At 40.3% G+C, this 20,126-nt stretch overlaps 1 protein-coding gene across 5 annotated transcripts in view; it reads right to left on the reverse strand.

Annotated features, from left to right (window-relative positions):
* Window positions 1-18,576, reverse strand: part of LOC6574072 (homeobox protein prospero) — a 68,033-nt gene extending 49,457 nt beyond the window's left edge. For 3 of the 5 annotated variants that reach the window (XM_044008374.1, XM_044008373.1, XM_032728780.2), the window contains exons 1-2: window positions 10,468-11,169; window positions 5,647-5,695 (exon numbers count right to left, since the gene is read on the reverse strand). The gene's annotated coding sequence lies outside the window, so the exon portion shown is untranslated. Of the gene's footprint in view, window positions 1-5,646; window positions 5,696-10,467; window positions 11,170-12,746; window positions 13,502-16,876 lie in introns of those variants that run through there. The other 2 variants (XM_032728800.2, XM_032728832.2) reach the window with 2 other exon arrangements.
* Between the last annotated feature and the right edge of the window lie 1,550 nt (window positions 18,577-20,126).

Raw genomic sequence — 20,126 nt, forward strand, 5'->3', positions numbered from 1 at the left:
TTATATATACATATATATATATATATATATATTTATTTTTTTTTTTAGCTTTGTCTTGCATGGCATGTGGAAAAGTTTATTAGAGAAGCGAGTCTGTGGCTTGTTTCTGGCCAAAAAACTTTTAATTAAGGAAACCTTGAAATGATTTATTGATTAGCTCCACCAGCTCTCTGCGCGCACATGCGAGCAGAAGCTGCCTTAAGCTAAGCAAAGGCGCTGCCCAGCCCACAGAAAAACTAAACAGCCAATGAAATTTCGAGCCGACTTGCAAGTTAATCAGCGCGGCGAACGAGCGCCAATGCTTTTAATGAAAGATAAGTGAGAGACGAGGCGAACTTGTGGGCAGAGGGAGATAGTGAACTAAATCAAAGAGGCAGCCAAGCGACGATGACGGCGAACAGCAAATACGAAACGCGGCGAAATCAATTGTGTAGCCAAAGGAGAAGCAGCGCAGCGCAGCGGCAGAGGCAAGGCGAGGAGGGCAGCGCTGCGGCGAGGGGAGTGAGCGACTAACGATCGAAAGCGGCGATTTCTCTCTGGTCTCGCCTAGTGATTCGCTGAGGCGCGCTGCTTATGGAAGCGCAAAGAAATACACCCACAACACACAGACACACACGCGAGCACGCACACTTAGACATCGTCACAGTCTGCTCACTAAGCGTAACATAATAACAATTGAGCAATATTCGTTTGAATCTCTGTCTCTTTTGCTGGCCAATGCGCAACAAGAACTTGAACTGAGCTCGACTTTTATACACACACACACACACACTCGCACTCACACTCAAAATGGTGCCTATTTCCGGTACAAACTACAAGTGATCGACTGCACCTTAGTCTCCACTGCCTCCTCTCCCCCACTCCCCCTCGAGCAGAGCCCTCGTTAGTTTGGCCTGTGCCGCACATTTCACGCCTAGCGCCCCGCCCACCGCGTGAGCCGCTTTTTAATTGCAATCATTATACAAAGATAATCAGTGCGTACTCCCTCACAGGTCGAAGCGTTCTTCGTGACAGAGGCAGCCAACTTGGAGCGGATGTGCTGCAACTGTGCCCACAATACAAAAGAGCGGAACTACTCTTGAAAGATTTGCGCTGGCCACCGCCACCACCAGCAGCAGCACCAGCAGCACCAGCACCACCTTTGCTGACCCGTGCTTTATGTTGCCTGTCTATGGAGGCAGCAGCAGCAGGAACAGCAACAGCAGCATCGACAACCACCAACGTGGCAACGGCATCGGAACTTTGCTTCATGGGCGACGCTTTTACCTTTTACTGTTTGCTGTTTACTGTTTACTGTTTGTTGCTTTCTCGCATATTATTAACTTTTCGCCTTTTTTAATAAGTATTTTATGTCGCGTTTCCCCCTTTTCATTTCATTCATTTCGGGCTTGGTGCGTGCTATATGGCTGCAACTTGTTGTGGCAGGGGCCGTGGCAGGGTGTGAGATTGGCTTCAGGGTGTGTGCGCCACTTGTTGTTGCTGTCGTGCTGCACGTGGGAAACATTACATGTATGAATGTGAGTATGTGTATGTGTGTGTGTAGATATGCGACGACTTGTTAGTCAGCGCTCATAGTTAACGATTAAGCTTCCGCCTTGGCAGTCTAACACATTTGAGTCTTTGAACGAGTTCGAGCCAAACTGCACCAGAATTGGTCTATGTAATGCGATGCGTCAATGATTTCGACACAGCATGGGAGATACTTAAAACGCGAACGGGGCTTCGAGATCCATAGAATCGACACTCAAACCGAAATCGAATCGAAATAGTTATCCATAGGCGACACGCCAAGTGCACGAGCATCCGGTCTAGAGATCATTGGGGTGGGGAGTGTATTTCGTTTTTTACTTTCTAAGTGTGACAGGGGTACAACAAGTGCATTATGATGGATAATATCTCTGTGTTATTCAGAGTGAGATACTAGACGATAAACATTAGTTCATGAAATTCAAATTGGCTAAGATTTAGCGATATAAAGAATGGCAAAGAGCATCCCATCGCTAAACATTTTAAAAATTAAATATAAAATGCATAAATATATATTATATAATAAATTTATTATCTTGATCCAATATTATTTTATAAATAATTAAAATAATAATTAAAAATAATTTTTGTTATAATGATAAAAATTGTAATCATTGAAATAAATAATATTATTTTAAAATAAATTTCTGTTTGAATTTCTCTATTCACTTGCTATATTTGTTTCAAAGATTGTAAGACATAAATTAAAAAAACATCTTTATCTGAGTTTTTTGCTTTAATTATTTAAAAATGAAATAGTTCGTCTATTCTAATATTTTGAAGTGTATCTAGCTGTTGTTGATCAATGTTTCGCTTAACTTGTCTTGTTTTTAGATTAGAGTTAAGCTTTGCTGACAATTTTCAATGTGCGCTCGTATAGATCTAAATATATATCTAGTATATTATATATATATACATATGTAAGTGCCTGTATATGTTTAGTTGGCACTGGATTTATCTCAGCGCTCGCTTGTGTTTCTAGATACTAGATAGTTAGATGGGCGCTCGCATTCGACAGTCATTGTAGTTGTCCGAGTCCGAGTCGGACTTTGTCGTATTCGTTTTACTCATGCATGGCGGGCAGCAAATACGAAATAAATTACACTTGATTATCTTGTTGCTCGGCTGCAGCAGCAGCAGCAGCAGCAGCAGCAGCAGCAGCAGCAGCAGCACGTTGTTGTTGCGTCGCCAGCTCATATCCGAAATAAAAAACAATCTCACAGATACAGATGGACAGCTGGGTAGCCAGACGGCGGCAGGGAGAGTCAGACAGCCAGACAGGCAGCCAGTCGGTGGGCATGTGTTGATATTCTACAAGTCATTTGCTGACTTAATTTCCAAAGCGAATAGCGCGCGCGATCGTTGAAATGGGAAACTCGGTCCGTGTTGGCGACTGCTGGTGGGGGATGGCGAGGGTGGTGGGGGTGGCAGGGGGTATGGGGTTGCAGATCAACATGAAACGACTATTCGGCTCGGGGTCGCGGCTTCTGCTCAGCGAGGCGTGCAACTTGGTCCAACGCTCAAGTGAGCGATTGCCATTGGCCAATGGTCAGAGCTCGAGTCGAGACCCAGACTTGTGCTTTATGTTAGTTTATGTCAATGTATATGTGTGTGTGCTTTATTTAATTCTAGATAATCATAACGACTTGTTGCTATAGTTAGCTTTTGTAGATACCTCGGTCTGTGCGGCTGCTGTGTTTAGCTTTTTTTAGGGTAATTTTCTTTTTGCAATTGAATGAATTTGCGCTGTAGTCGCGGTTTTTTATTGTTTAGTTTGAATAGAAGATTACGCGGTCCCCAGATGGACGCTGTTAGATGTGTGTTTAGATGGTTGCGCTCAACTGCTGCTGCTGCCGTTGTTGTTGTTGTGGCAGAATTTTCACTTCCGTTCTTAAAACGATTTCCGGTTTAGCAGTTAGCTGAGAGTTGTCCGAGCATGGCGAAACCGTCGAAACTTTCCACATGACATTTTCCGAGCACAAGCCATACTAAATATTCAATGTGAACAACTTTCTTCAAACCTTACACTGTCCGACACGGCAAAGTTCTGCCAAAGGCAGCCAAAGGCGGCCGTGCAGAGACTTGGCCAGGCATTGTGCGCCTAAAAGTCAACTTTAATTTACATTTTGCATAAGTAGCCTTAGGTGCACTTACTTAGGCCGACATAAGAGCAGCTAAGCAGCCAGGCGGGCAGCCAAATGAGAAGTTTTTGTTGCTGCCGCACATGTGGCAAATATGAAAAGAAAACTGGCAAAGTAGCAACAGCAGCAGTAGCAGGAGATGCAGCATAGCGGGCACACAAAGCCGGCGGTAAGAGCAACAGGGGCGCACAGGCGCTGGCTTCGTGACTCAAGCAGCCGGGCCAAAGTTGGGCCTGTTCAAATTAAACACAACACACATAGCGATAACAACTGCAACAACAACAAAAACAACAACAATGCGGGGATATGCAAAGTTCATGATGGCAAAGAGTAAACCAAACTGAACGACTAAAATATACCAAATAACACAAATTTATTAACATAAATATAATATAATGTATGTAAATATGCATAATTAAAGATATTTTTATAATTTAAAAAAATCTTAAAAAATAGTAAGTTTAAAAAATAATAAAATAAAATAAGATACAAAATAAATATTGACGATTGTCAGGGGACAGATTTACTAACTTAAGTTTTTAGGCTCCCCTATATAAATATATATTATATAGAAAATTTGGAAGATATGATAAGATTCACGTAAGGAAACTAACTGCTTTAAGGCTTTGTTCCCAATCGCAGACTTATAACAATAGTAAAATAAATATGTTAAATTCGAGCTGAAATCAATTTGGCTTACAATTAATTTGCAAGTTTGATAAAAATAATTTCAGTTAATTTTGAAATTCAATAAATCCGTTTTAATACTAGTAATATATTGAAAAACGAGAGATTAAAGAATATTGGCTTTGTTGTATGATCAACATAAAATGAAACACGCCAATTACTCCATAAATATAATAAAATAAATTCTATATTCTGTTTTCAGCTCATACACAATGCTTGTTGCAGCATACCCCATAGATGTGTCTAGAGGGTATTTTTGCATCTAGGAAAAAAAAAAAACTCATTTACACGTCGGCAACTTGCGTGGAGGAGCTGACTGCCAGCAGCTAGCAGCAGCAGCGGCAACAACAACAGCAACAACAAGAATTACAAACAATACAACAACAAGAATAATAACGAGTCCTCGTTCTGGGCTAGGACCTGGGCTGGCTTTGGATAGGTGGGAGCAAATGCTTAAGACTTGTTTCCTTGTATTTTGTCATTTAAGCTGAAAATAATTGCAACTGCTTGTAAATGTTGCACGGCGGCAGCAATAACAGCAGCAACAACTAGCAGCGTCTGCTGACAGCAGAAGTATAACATGTCGCATCATTACACACACACACACGCACATACAGGCAGTCAGGCACACTTATACAAAAGCAACTTCAGCAATTTCCGCTTCCGTCTGCCTCAAGAGGCGGCGCCTAGCCAAACGGCTCCCCCAAACCCCCAAACGTCTCGTCTTCTTAGTCAGCGCCAATTTTTATATGCCACACACACACACACACACTCACACACACACATTACTGGCGGAAAGAGAGAAAGGATAAAGACATAGAGGCAGGGCTATATAAATGAAAAGAATTGCAAGTCAACGTTGCGTTAAGAGTAACTAAAATTAAAATGGACACAGGCTACGGCCGAGCCTTGCATATGGTCCTGGTCTATCCCCTCCCCCCGCTGCCTCAGCCAGTTCTCGTGCAGCCCCCGCATCAACGTCACTTTTCTTGCCATTTCATCTTAAGTAGCACACAAATAAGCGTAAACAAAGCCAAGCGAACAGCTGTGGAGTGAGAGCTCACAAAGGCATCTCTCCCTCTATCTCGCTTTCTCTCATCCTGCAGCTTCTTCTTCTTCTTCTTATTCACATATGCAGCTACGTCTGCCAGGCAGTCTATGTGTTGACTTTCTAATTAAAAAATGAAGTCCACTCGTTGCACACAAAAGCATTTCATTTGCCGAAGACTTTGGGGCCTTCGGTCAGTTCAGTCTTAAGTCTAGGGCTCGCTTTTAATGGGTGGGTACTTACCAAAATTTAAGCGGCTTTCTCATTGGATAACTTCTCGATATGGTGTAACCTGCAATTAAAGAGCAAACAGTTGCACGAGGCGCACAAGAATGTTGTGATTAGTATTTTGTACATTTGCTTGACGATTTTAGGGCTGGAAGAGAACAAAATCAGGTTAGGAAAAAGGACACTCAATTGGTTAGCTAGTCGGTACTACAGATGTATCTAAACTTTCGCTCAAACAGATTATTTTGATTAATCTTTAATTTTTAATAGGTTTCAAATTATTTCTTTTGCCATTTATATGCCATCCCCAGCATTTCTTACTTATGCCATCAAGTTAAGCTGCAAGTGAAACTAGAAAAAAATAAAGTAATAATAATATTCAACAGAAAAATTAATGCATAATAAATATTATAAAATATAAATATTAATAAAATAAAATTTGAGTAATATAAAAATATATAAATATATTTTAATATTTAAAATAAAAATAATATAAAGTATCAAGGAAAAATTAATTACTAAAATTCAAATCTCAATCTAATCAGTCAAGTAAAAATATTATTTTAGGTATTTAAATAAATTATTAAATTTGTTCTTAAATGAATCATAAACTTAAAGAAAACTTGCTGCTTTTTATTTAGTTTATAAACTTTGCTAGTGCAAGCTACTAAATTATGATTTCGTTTCCTGCCAAAGGTCTTGTCGATAGTCTTCTATTATATAAGCTACTTAATCAAAGGGAAACACAGCTCAATGTTTAAGGGTTCTATTAGAGTTTTCGAGTCTTGGAGAAGTAAAGTGTTGTCACTATCAATCAATACATATTATTATAGTTTTTATGTTTGGTTTTTGTTTTTGTTGTGTTTTTGCACCAATACCATTTGCGATATTTTACCCTTAATTTAAGTTTACATAGCCATTGGCGATTTCGTTACAGCGGAAACTGCGTTGCGCCTCAGCCTTAGCTGCTGGCGGATTTAGCGGCTCTGTTTGGATGCCACCATGACTGGACACTGGCCAGCGCCAGCGGCAGTGGCTGCGGCTGTGGCAGTGGCTGTGGCTGTGGCAGTGGCAATAGCTCGTGGCAAGTTCTTGCCTGGACTTGGGCCTGTGAGTGGGCCGGTGTTTGGCGTTGGTACGCTTGATGCTGACGTTGTTGGTGGCACATTTTGTAGCCGGCGCGTTTGAACACAAGTATTACTTGGGGGATGCAGTAAGGTGCGGGGTCAGCACAGTTCAGGTATCAACACAAAAACTTTTAAGCGCTGCGGGCAACTGAGGGGTCAAGAGCGGGTGTCACTAAACACTTTTGCATGTCGTTGTTAATTTATTTTCAATTTATTTTTTAAATATATATATTTTTCATAAAGTGGCAACATAAATAAATATAAGGCACAGCCGAGTTGAATGCTATATTTTATACATTCTCTTGGTATCACTTCATGCACTGCCGTTAGTTCGGCTACACTTTTTATTTTCTCTTTTATTTGTTGTTTACTCAAAATACGTTGTTTTTTTTTCAAATTTTCAATTCATTTTAATTTTACATGGTTGCTATTTTTTATATTTATTTTATAAGGTATGTTTTTTTATAGTAATTATTTGAAATATTCTTTGCACATTTTGTAGAATTTATATTTAGAAATTTTGTTTCGTTGCCGCAGCGCTTTTTGTGAGACGTTTATTCGACGTAAATTACTTGATGAGTTTCATTTTTATCTTTGTTCATAATTTAGTTAATAATTTTTGAATTGAGTTTCTATGGAAAAGTTCAGAAATTGATTTATTAAATAAAAATATATATAATGCTATATTTTAATAGAAAATAAACCTATAATAAATAATAACGGAAAAGATTTAAGAGACAATTTAACAGAAAAGATAAAAATATATTTTTGTATCAAGTATAAATAATTATAATTATTATAAAATACAATACACACATATTTTTTTTTAATAAATTATTTTTTAATCATTCATTTTTCTGAATTTTAGTAAAGTAACTTATGTTAGCTCACATATTTATTCTAATAGGATAAATTATTAAGAAAAATAAAAATATGAAAATCTTTAAAGAAAAATTTTGAAATATTAAATAGATTTTAACAGTTTTAGTCTTTTTAAAAGCAATATTTTTTTTTTTTTTTTTTATATGCGTAAAACAATATTTAACTGAATTCCACTACTATAAAAAATTTAAAGTTACTTATAAAAGAACTAAAAATTTGTGTATTTCATATTTTTAAGCTTATTTATTTCACATATTTTAATATTTATGAATTATTTTTTATGCCACTTTGAAATGCACAATATGTTGATGTTTTGTAAATTTATTAAACATTTCCTTGCTTAATAGTATTCATGAAATATTAATTATTTTATTGTTGAGCACACGTTTGTTATTTTTGTCACAGTTTTATTTAGTTTATAGTTTTAATAGAATTCATAAATAATATTCTTGCATTTTATCACAGTTTCAACCCAATTTAGCTCCAAAAATAAATACGTTTTTTTATGGAAACAAGCCTCGACTATAAGTCTGGCAATATCCCAACACGTACCCACGTAGCGGATGCTGCGTTAGCCGAACTACAACTGACTACCTGACAATTGACTGACCAACTGAGCAAAGGCTGGCTGCCTTCCTAATCGGCTGCTGCTGCTTCTGTCGAGAGGCCACGACGCTGATGCTGCGAGCCAAGACGATCGAATGTCTCACAAGAAACGAAGGCCAAGTGCTTTTATATTCGACTCGTGAAACCCAATTTGTGTCTGCCACTGTGTGTGTGTGCGTTTGTGTGTGTCTGTGTGTATTTATATAAAATTAGGCATCTCTGTATGAGCATGTATGTGTGCTTATTTCAACTATATAAGTAAGCGCTCTCTGCGGTGTGTGCGTGTGCGTGTATGTGTTTGTGTGTGATTTGCCAGCCGCAGTCGCTTGCTGACAAACTTAGGAAGCTTTGCGGCGAATCGAAGGCGCTCCTGCTTTATATTTGTGTGTCTGTCTGCCTGGCTGGTAGGCTTAAGAGTTTTAGATAAATTCCGGCCAAGTTTCTTGCCCCAACGGTGCCAAGAAGCGGTTGCTGCCAATGCGCACCAAGCGAAACTGCGTGACAACTTGTCGTATGCGCAATGCGTTGCCCACCACCAATGCCAGCAACAGCCGCTTCCGTTGGCGTCTGTGTGCCTCTGCCTCTGTGTGTTGTTTATGTTTTTTTTTTGTCTTGGGGCTGCGTGCCGCGTTGGTTGGCTAATCGGCTAATCGAGCGCCTAACGTCGACCGCTTTGAAGTAATCAACAAATCAACTCATCTTAAAATCTCACTTTAATTTCAAGCAACGACTGCAACTCTCACGTACCACAAACAGCAGTGAAATATTTCAGATATTAGCTTATTTTTAATTTTTAATTTTATTAATTGTATTATTATTTAAAGAATTATTTGGCAAAATTTTAATTAATTATAATTGAAGTTTATTGTTGACTTTTAAATTGATCAGTTGCTTATGCACTGGGTATATGCTTCGATTGATAGGAGATTTGATGTTGTTTAATTTGAGAATTTTTTTATATTAATTGATTATTATATTTAAGTTGATTTGAATTGAATGCATTTTTACACAAGTCGAGGCGGCGAGCGTCAACGTCGGCAGTCAGAAGACAGAAACGCCAAGCAAAACTTCTGCCAGCGCGCGTGACTAGAAACGTACTGAATTTTGTATTCTAGAATATAAAAGTAAAATGCTTGGCTTGACCAAATGCCGAAAACCCAAAGACCAAGGCGATGGCGCTGCTACTACGGCTGCTGCTGCGTCGCGACGTCAACGTCAGTTGCCCACATAAGTATGCAACACTTTCTTGCAAGCAGGCAGTCGTTGTCGTTGCTTACTTGCTGGCTTGCTTGCTCCAACCTAACGACGTCAGCTTGCTTGTTTTTTCTATGTACACCGAGCGGCACGAAGTGCGCATTTAAATATATGTATATCTATATAATAATATATATTATTTATATATGTATTAGACGACGTAGCAGCGGCAGCGGCAGAGTCGGCAGCAGAAGCAGCAGCAGCAGCAGATAATTTCCTATACGCAGGCGGCAGTAAGTGCAAGTAAGTGTGCGCTTGCTCATACACACACACACACACACATACACGTACACATATTCAAATAAGCAAACACGCACACATACCTAGACGAAGAAACACAACAAGGCAAAGAGCCGATGACGAAGTGTCCTCACGAGCGAGGCGACGACTGAACCGACGAGCACGAACGGCGTGGCGAACCGTACGCGCGCGTAGCTTAAGATGAACTAGAAGAAGCAGGCACCCAGCAAGCATGTCTGCTACAAAGAGACGCACTCCCTCACACAAACACATACATACATACGCAGCTCCCAGCCGAAGCCCGAAGGATGCCGAAGTGTTGCCGCTGCTGCTCTTGCTGTTGCATGCTAATGTAATGCACTCACACACACATAGGCAGATACATTTACACAGTTGCTGGCAGATAAGGAGAGAGAGAGAGTGTGTGTGTGTGTGTGAGAGAGAGAGAGGGTGCAATTAGAAAGCAGCGGCGCACGAAGTAGCCGAAAATGCACGAAGGCTTCGCAGTCTTCGTGTGCTGCCGCTGAGAGCGAAGAGAGGCTGTGCCGTGTGAAGATGTATTAGGAGTGTTGGAGCTGGCCTGAAAGGCCTGGAGAAGTCGGCGGACTGAGGCAAACAGAAGCTAAGGCCCCGACTGTTGAGTGCGACAGCATCTTGTTGCTCTGTCGTTCTGCTTGATTTCGCCTAATGTCCTTAATATCTGAGCACACACAAACGTTTCGCTTACCAGTTCGTGGAATCGCTGAGCATCACGTGCGTTTCATATTTGTTGCTGTAGAAAATGTTGTTGTTTTTCGTGTTGTTGTGGTTGCTGTTGTTCGCGATGTTGTCGTATAAAAAATACATATATACAAATAATAATAATACGTATATACTTATAAAAATGTTGCCAACAATCTTCTTTGCTTTGTACTTTTGATTTTACATTTGAATTTTGTGTTATTCGTAGTGGTTCGTGTTTTTACTTATTTTGTTTTTTAAAGTGTTTTTTGTAATTATTTTACAAAATAAAATATGATTTTTTCTATAATTTTTGTAGCGTTCAACGTAAATGCAAAGACTCAAAATGAAAAATACTGGGGAATACTTGAAAGTGTCTTCTGGTAACTTAGAAAGAGATCGAGTTGAGATTCTTTTTTTATTGTTCTTTATCGAAATAGCACTTAAAAATTGTTCCGACTATTTTGGTTTGTTTTTGTATTCGCTTTTCAAAACCGGCAAAAAGTATGCTTCAATTTGGTTTGCTTTGTTTTGTTTTGAGTTTTGAGTTTGTCTTGACTGAAAAGTATCTTGGCTTTTGCTGTTGCTTTTTGTTCGAGGATAAACTTCGTATGCATGTACAATATACTCATATGAATAATTTTTGTATGATTTTGTTGCTTTGTATTTTGTTTTTGTTGTTTTTTTTTTTGTTTTTTTTTTTTTTTTAGTGCACGCAAACTTAATACTTAAAAATAAATGAAAACGTAATTGAAAAATCCGAAAATAAAAATTTGTTTGTACGACGACGTTGATGTGAAGCTTTGTACTAAAAATGCGAAAAATAATTTCGCCGCGAATAGGCCGAGGCCGACGCCGTTGCCGCGACGCATATCGCAGCCTGTGTACATGTATGCATGTGTGTGCGTGTATGAGTGAGCATACGTGTATTGGCAGGCAGCGCCAACAACAACGTTTGCAAAAAAATTCATTTTCCCGCTGCAGCCGCGAAAAAATACGCGAGCGCAGGACATTGGCAGGACATCGGGTAGCAGGTGTAGATTTGCAAAGCCAGCAACAGCAAAAGCAACAACAACAACAGTAGCAGCAGCAACAGCAAACACAAAATACGAATGCCTCCCCCTTTGGGGTTTTCTTTTTGTTGCAAATAAAATCGTTGACTGCGCTGCCTCCCCCATTGGCAATAAAATAAATGCAAAAACAGGATACACGCATACACATACACATTAGGGGGAGCACAACAAAAAACTCTCTCTTTGAGCTAGAGTTAGTGCGCAATTCAAATACATGGAGGGGCAGCTATCAGCAACAGCAGCAGCAGCAGCAGCGGCAGCGACCGCAACGTCAGCAGCGACGTCAACGTTGACTGCGCGTTGGGGCAATAGAACAAAATGGAGTATGAGCATTGTGTGAGTGTGAGTGTAGATGTGTGCACTTGCTCTGTGGGTGGCAGTCCAAGCAACCCCTGCAAAGGGCAGCAATACTTCTGGGCAGCTTACTTAATGCGTTGCGCTCCTTAAGATAATGTGTGCTATACATACTGCAACTGTATTAGTTAAGATACAATTTGCAGATATTAAGCAGCAGGTGTATCTATGTGTGTGTGAGTGAGTCCTTTCATGCCGTCTTTGGCTTTTTACCGTCGGCAGCAGATAAAGTCAAGGCGAATTTTGCATTGGGGAAACTCTCGCTTTATTTTAGCTATTTTAAAATATATATGTTTTCTATATTTCGGTCAATGTGTGTGTGTGTGACTCTCCCGTTTTCTTTACTTTTTCTTTGCAGCAATATATAAAACACAGCAAGCACGTGCTTGTCTTTGCAGGCGCACGAATCTAACAAGTATTTTGAATGCTTATTGTAGAATATTAGTTAAGAGTTAAATGATATGGACTATTAAGTATAAATATATAATATATAGAAGAGTTTATTATTATATATAGAAATTTAAGGAAAATGTAAAATATGAAAATATATATAATATATAAAATATATAAAATAAAGAATAAATAATAAAAAAAAAATTATAAATTAAGTTAACATATTCTTTAATAAATATTTAAAAAAAGAAAAGATGAGTAACAATAATAAGGAAGTAAATATCCTTCTACAGCTGTGTATCTGCTATAGGGTCACCTTTTGCAAAGCAATCTGAAAGTTTCACAGAAGTCAAACACGAAAAAAGTTGATCCTAAGAAACCTCATCCATAGCTAAAAACCCCACCCAAAATCTTTGTTAAATCTATATCGTAAGGCATGTGGTATTTCTATGTGGGATCAACCTACAGGACAGTTTACTGATGTTATTTATCCATGGCAATGTTGAGGTTCTCTCTCGAGTCCACAGCTAATGCTGGTTGTCTGAAGTGTCGGTTCGTTGATTGCGGTGAGCAGCGCGTGGCCAATTTTGGCATTTTTGTCTGCGTCGCCGTCGCCGTTAACGAAATGCGATGCGATCGATCCGAGGGATCCCAACTTGGTGGCTCTTGCAATTGAAAAGTGTCAAAGTATCTGTCGAACTGCACCAGCTTCGATTTGTATGCGCACATGAGATCGCAAAAGGATTATCTCAAATCTGTTAACTTATTTCTTTTTTATTCTATTTATTTTGTTGTTGTTGTTGTGTTGTTAAAACTTAAGTAAACCATTAAATTGAGCTTCATGTTCCAGAAGTAGATTCGGGTTAGTTTCTGAATGGAGGCAGCCATTGGGAAGGGTTAACTCAAACGGTGATCAGACGACGACGCAGACGTTAAGAACAAGTTAAGCGAAAATTAACTTTGAGTTTCTTTTTGAAAAACTTGTGTAGATTTGTCGAGATTTACGATTTTGAGAATTAATACTGAATATTTGGTTTCTGCTTTTTTTTTTTTTTTTTTTAATTAAATATTTGTTGTTGTTTCTTTTAATTAGGCGCCATCAGATTTGCCAAATGAATTTGCTTGGGTGAATTTTGTTTTATTCTTTTCATGCGCTGCCCCAATCCAAGCGATGGCATTAGAATTTCAATCACACGCACTCACACTCGCGTTCACTGCTGGCTGAATTAGATATATATATGTATGGATATATTTGTAAATATATATAAATACGTATACATATACATATATTATTTTTTATTTATTGTATATGAATAGTATTTGATGCCATTCGAAACTCAATGCGAACCGATTCGAGGTTGACTTCGGGGGCGGTAAACGCGCGCGCACTTTGCATTCATCTATCTATATATATGTATATATGTATATATATTAATATATATATATTATATATATAATATATATATAATATATGTATATATAATAATATAGGTTTTTATATGCGAATGCGAGTGTGTATAAGTATTTTAGAAAATAAGCAAGTCCGAAAATGAACCGAACCGTCGACGACTTGGACCAGCTCTGTCTCTGCTAGGACTTCTCCGCGGCGCGTTGCCCGTTAACCGTTTGCCACTCGGCCACTGCTGCTGCTACTGCTGGCGCTACTGCGTGCGTTTTGCGTCCTTTTGCTCAGTGCGTCGAGCCGAGAATATAAAAAAGCAATGTTGGCTGGCACTCAAAAGACATCCAGAAGCCGTATGCCAACTACCCGCACGCCCGATGCCGATAGATCTGCGATGCGTTCGGCGTTCCATCAACTAGCGACCAGCTAACAGCTACCAACGATACAACACACGGCACAAAACATAACTCGGACGAGCACGACGCGTACATGGATGGCTGCCCCCCTTGGCCCCTGCCCCATACACACACAGAGCCCCTTTGAAACTCTGCCCCTCTCAGCCAGTGCGACCGCCAAAAAAACAGCATCAGACGCGCAAAATGCAGCGGGGCAGTGGCAGTGGCAGTGGCTCTGGCCCTCCTATTGACTAGCTATACAAGTCCTATGTAAAAGTATCTGTGATAAGTTTTTTTCCTTGCTCAAAGCTCGCGCGCGCGAAACTTACACACACACTCACGCCAAACACCACACACATGGAGAGTTGGGGAGAACAGTGCGCTCTATATAAAGCGTCTATATACTGCATGGCGACACGCTGCATTAAACGCACATTGAACGGGTGGGTGGCCCAGCCTTTCAAAAAACTGCACGTCAAGAAATAGAAAAAACTTGGCGCTGCATCTACGCAACGTCTACGTGGCCACACTTCTGTTGGGTCAGCCACACAGCCCACTCAAGCCCGCACTCGCCAGCGCCCATACTCGCAGCAGCCCACAGCCGGCTGCCCACTGAGCCGACCAACCACGCACCACGCTCACGACAACGACAACGGCAACGACAACGATTACGATAAAGAAGTGCAGCAGCAGGCCGTGCGTATGCAGGCCCCCCGTTCAGCCACCCAGCCACCCAGCCACCCAGCCACCCAACCACCCAACCACCCCTTGAGGCCAGACAGCCTCGTCGTGCTCATCATCATGGCCATCAACAATGCAGAATTGCAACGCACAATGTCCTGCAGCCGGAGTGTGAGGGTAGGCAGCCTTCTTCTGGCCAGTTGCTTGCTACACGTGCTGAGCCTCCACGAACAGCTGCTGCTGCTGCTGCTACTCCTGCTGCTGCTGTCCATGTAAAAGTTACGAGTCTGGTTAAGTAAATAAACGGCGCGGGTGGGGCAAGGGGCGAGGGGCGCGGGCCAGTAGGCATAACTTCTAAAAATAAGCCGAAAAGAGACAACAAAACAAAAAAGAAGCAACGACTACTTGTGTGTGTCTGCTTCCTCCTGCATGCAGGAGGCGCCGCCAGTGCCTCGCACTTCAAGTGCATTTGCGTTGCATGCTTTTGGCACTGCGGGCTGCACTCGCAGCCAATTCATTCGTTCTCTCTCGCTCCCTCTATAGCTCTCTTTCTCTCACTTGCCCTCCCTCTGGGTATCCCTCTCTCTGTCTGACTCTCTCACTCTGTCTCTCTCTCTCTCTCTCTCTGTCTCTCACTCTCTCACACTCTCTATCTATTCGGCTCTCTCACTGGCACTCTCTGACTGCCGGCAAAGGCTCACATGATGGTTGGGTTTGTTGCATCTCCTTTTTGGCCATCTAAATTGTGGCAAGTTGACGCTGACGTTGACGTTGACAGCGACGCTAGCATCGCCGCCATGTACTCCAAATACAGTTTGGTAAATGCACAGCTCACCCCTCCCCACAGCGCACCATCCTCTTCGATCCACTATCTTCTAGTTGGCAGGCAATTGCATCGCATGCATTGCAACATTTCTCCAGTTGGGGAAACGCTGTTCGTGTTGCATTGCGCATGTCCTTGTTTACATTATGTGCCTGTGCCCCAAACTTGACGGTGCTGATTGCATTCGTATGCATGTGCATGTGCATGTGCAAGTGCATATGCGAATGTGTGTGCGGGAATGTAGAAAAGCAAAAAGTCTACTACTACAACTAAGCCTTCAGCTCGGCAGTTGTTTGTACACACATACAAGCAGCAGCCTCCTGCCGAGAGCTCCAAGCTGATGTTGTGCGTTTCTACTGCAGCTGAGCGCCAACACTGACAACAACAACGAACAAACTCCGAGCGAACGACAAGCAAACCCGAGTCGAAGCTGATTTCTACTGGGTGGACAAATATGGAGGAGAGGAATCAAACGATCACAGCCCACTTACTCAATTGACTACGAAGGCTTGATCGAAGTTCTCTTCTGACAAATAAGAGGAAGTTTTCTGATTGAATTGATATAGTTAGAAAAAGATCGTAACGAAATTAATTTCATATTCGTTCATTAGTCTGAGCTCTAAAAATGAAGCTTTCTGTTTCCTTAACTTCATTAGAAAAATTATATTTAAGAAAATAAATTAGCAATTATAGTTAATTTTAATTAAAATATTATACTTTTCAATTCAATAAGAAAAAATAATTTAAAACCTTAAAATAAAACATCATGTAATTTAAAAAACAATGATAAATAAATAAAATGAAATAAAGTTAATAAATAAATAAAAATAAATAAATACAAAAATCAATAATAAAAAAACTTATATCGCAAATTTTCATTTGTGTAAAATAAAAATAAATATTCTTAATTTTATTTAGTAAGGTTTTAAAATAAAAATAAGTAAATACAAGTATAAAAATATGATAAATACAATTGAAATACATGTTTAATATTTTTTTAAACAAATAAAAAAATAATAAGCTCTATATACAATTTTTTTTTACTTAAATACAAAAAAAAAAAAAAAACCCACACATTTTTTTTTCAATATATAATTATAGGGGAAACGCCATGATTGGAGTAATTTTTTGCTGATACCTTTATTATTGTGCCCCTAATATTTTTCGCTATAAAAAGTATTTCAAAAATAGTCAGCAATTTTTTAAGGGAAATACTACTGTAAAAAATCTTTAAAAATATATAATGAAATATTGTATATGAGATTTTATATATTTAATAAATAATGTTTACTTACCAGAACAATAAAAGTATATCGAAAAAATATCACATCACAATAATTTCAGTTAATTTTTTGTTGTGTTCCTAAAATTTTTACTAAATGTTTGTGAGTTTTTATTTTTTCGTTTAATTTTTTCTATAATTTGTTCGTGATTATTTTTTCTTTTTGTAAATAATTGTAATTCTTTTTTGAATATGTAAAATTTTGCTTCTAATTCTCCTCTCCGTCTTTCCGTGCTGCTGCTCTCATAGACTTTTCAGTTGTTTCAAAAATTTTCAGGTAATTTCGTAGGTTTTGATTTGAATTTCTCTTCAAACTTTTTGTTTGTTTTGCTTTTAATTTTATTTATTTTAATTTTAACTTTTTAAAAAATTTTTCTTTTTTTTCGCCCAAATGTTCAACGCCGAAATGCACAATAAAATGGGTTAATTAACTAAAGAGTTACGTCTGAATTTGCAGAAAACCTAAATTGCCGTTAGACTTTGGCCGAGACAAAATTTATTTGACCGAAAATTGGAAAACTCAACTCGAGACGAGATCAAATTCAGACGCGTGAATTTTGCTTCAAATCGGATCCGGTTCGGAACTGAAACTGGAAGTTACTGCTGACTGATTGACTGATTGACTGACTGCCTGCTTATTAGATATAGTATATATATGTATATATATATATATATATCTATATGTGTATTAGTTAGTACAAGTTACTAATTATTTGAGTTTATTAATAACTTTTGCTTTGTTGATTTGGTTGTTGTTTGCTTTGTTGTTGTTGACGAACAAAATGCGTTGCGTGTTGTTGTTGCTGTTGTTGCTTCTGCTGCTTATCGTATTGGTAAAAATGTAACTTTGTCTATTTGATTATTTGTTGTTGGCTGGCTGGTTTGTTGGTTGGTTGTTTGGAAATGAAGAAAAAACTGCCTACATGCTAAACGCCGGCGTTTACATTGTCTTTGGGTTGTGCATGGATGGCAGCGTAGGGCGGTGGGCGGTCACTCACATTCAAGATGGAGTCTGAGCGGCGCACAGAAACGGCGCCTGCAGCACTTGGAGCACAGTGGAGCGCCTTATGCCAGCTGCTGTTTGATGTTGGGGCTGCTCGGCAAGCGACGGCGGCGGCGGCATTTCGAGGCGCGTATCAAAAGCCACCAGAACCGAAAGGCGTTGAGCCCCAGCTGCCAGTTCGTGTGGCGGGGTATTGGTTTATATATACGTTTCTTTTTCTTCTTTTGTTCTGTGGCTCTTCACTCGCACTTCAAGTCATTTTTATGCACTTTCACTTTTTTGCTAAACACACATGAACACACGCACTCACGCACGCACCCTCGCAGAGATGTTTTTCTTTTGGTGTTTCACTTTCTTGTCGATGCGATGCGCCGGACTGCGATTTGGGTGTGGGTTCGAGTTCGAGTTGAGTTTGAGTTGGAGTTTGAGTTAGAGTTAGAGTCTGTGCGGTGTCTCGGCTTGGCTGTGAGACTGTGATTTATGCGCTGCGAAGACTGCGGACTGGACTGTCGACCTGCCTGCCGATTGCCTGGTAGAGCCTAGTAATTTGCCTGCTGCCTGCCTGCCTGCCTGCCGTGTCTGTCTGTCTGCCTGCCTGACTGCCTGACTGCGTACTAAGCCAGCAGCGTGGACAGGACCCGAGGAGCTGAAAAAACGCCGCAACTTGTTTCGCGTTTAGCAGTTTTCTGTTGCAATGTTGTGCAAAAATTGTTAACGATGACGGCCAGCGCCGTTGTCAGATTGGCGGTCGCGCTAGCTAGCGTCGCTGTCGCTGCTTTCGCTGCTTTCGATGACGTCGCTGCAGCGCGATTTGATTGTAAAGTCTCCCCAGCACCGGCTCCTCACCACAGCACCGATCCAAAGCTCGCTTGATGAAAGTGGCCGCTGGCCGTGCGCGTTGATGTGGCGGGCGCGAAAAGCGAGAAAAAATTCAACGGCAGCGCACTGCGAATTGTCCTCGTCGTTTTTGGTTTTGGTGATTGGCGCAAAAAAATGTTTGCTGCGATGGCAGCGGCGACGTCGCTTTGCTAATGTACATACATGTGCAGTGCCGCACACCCATCCACACAGCACACAGCACACAGCACACATCACACATGCACACAGGGACGAGAGGCGCACATATGCACAGTGCTGGACAAATCCAAAGCACACATAGGGACAGCAGCGGAGCTGGACGGGGGAGATGGACAGCAACGCGCGCTCAGTCGCGAAAAATCAAAACAAAGCGCGACGACGACAACGGCAGCGCGATGGCGGCAGCATCGCACAAAAACACTCACATGCATATGGGCACACATATAGGGGCAGTAAGAGAATGCACATACTTGAAGCACACCCTTTTAGCCATCCCCAATCAAGCGGCGAACGCATTTTGTGTTTGCTATGCCTAAAATCAAACAACGCCAAAAAGTATGCAACACAGGATGCACCACCCGAATGGCCCGTGGGGCGGGAGGTCTGCTGGTGCAGTGCTAGCTGCGCTGCCCGCGATGCAGTTGCGTATGGACAGCGAAAATGCAGCAGTCGGCCCTAACATCTACCTAAAACATTCATCCATTCATCTAGCATTCCATTTCCACCCACAGACATACACACACACACACACACACACATGCAGGTCGTGTGTGGCCTGGGAGCGCGCTGTTGCTCCTAGCTGCGCATTGTTGCTGCCTCCATTTCGCGCTCAATTCGATTGCCCCGCCAGCAACGGCGACAGCGACAGCACCACCCATAATCCCAGCCCAATCCTCAACCACGCTCCCCGCACAGTCTGTGCCATATGGTACTGTTCTTGTTTTGATTTTGTGCTTTTGTTCGTTCTTTTTCGCACACTCATACATGCATAGCAAATGCAATTTTTTCGTTTTCATTTGCCACAACAACAGCAACGGCTAGAAGAGAAAAAGCGAGAAAAAAAATCAACAAAAACAAAACGGGGCAAAAGTATGGAAACCTTTTCCCATTGCCCCTGCGAGTTGCAACACATTTCTTCATTTTTATTATTATTTATTTTTTTTTTCTATCAGAGATGCCAACAAAAGTCTTAAACTGCAGCAAAAAAATGTAAATAAACTTTGAAAAAAATTATATATATAGATATATGTATCTACATATATTTCTTTTTATTATAATTTATTTTTGTAGAAATTAAACATCAACATTAAATGAAATAGTCTTGTATGAAAATCAATACTGAAATTGATATATGCATATAAAAAATATATATATTTTGTATATATGGAATGCTTAGAGTGCA

Source organism: Drosophila mojavensis, unplaced genomic scaffold (assembly GCF_018153725.1).
Source record: "Drosophila mojavensis isolate 15081-1352.22 unplaced genomic scaffold, ASM1815372v1 contig_277, whole genome shotgun sequence".
NCBI classification, from domain to species: Eukaryota; Metazoa; Arthropoda; class Insecta; order Diptera; family Drosophilidae; genus Drosophila; species Drosophila mojavensis.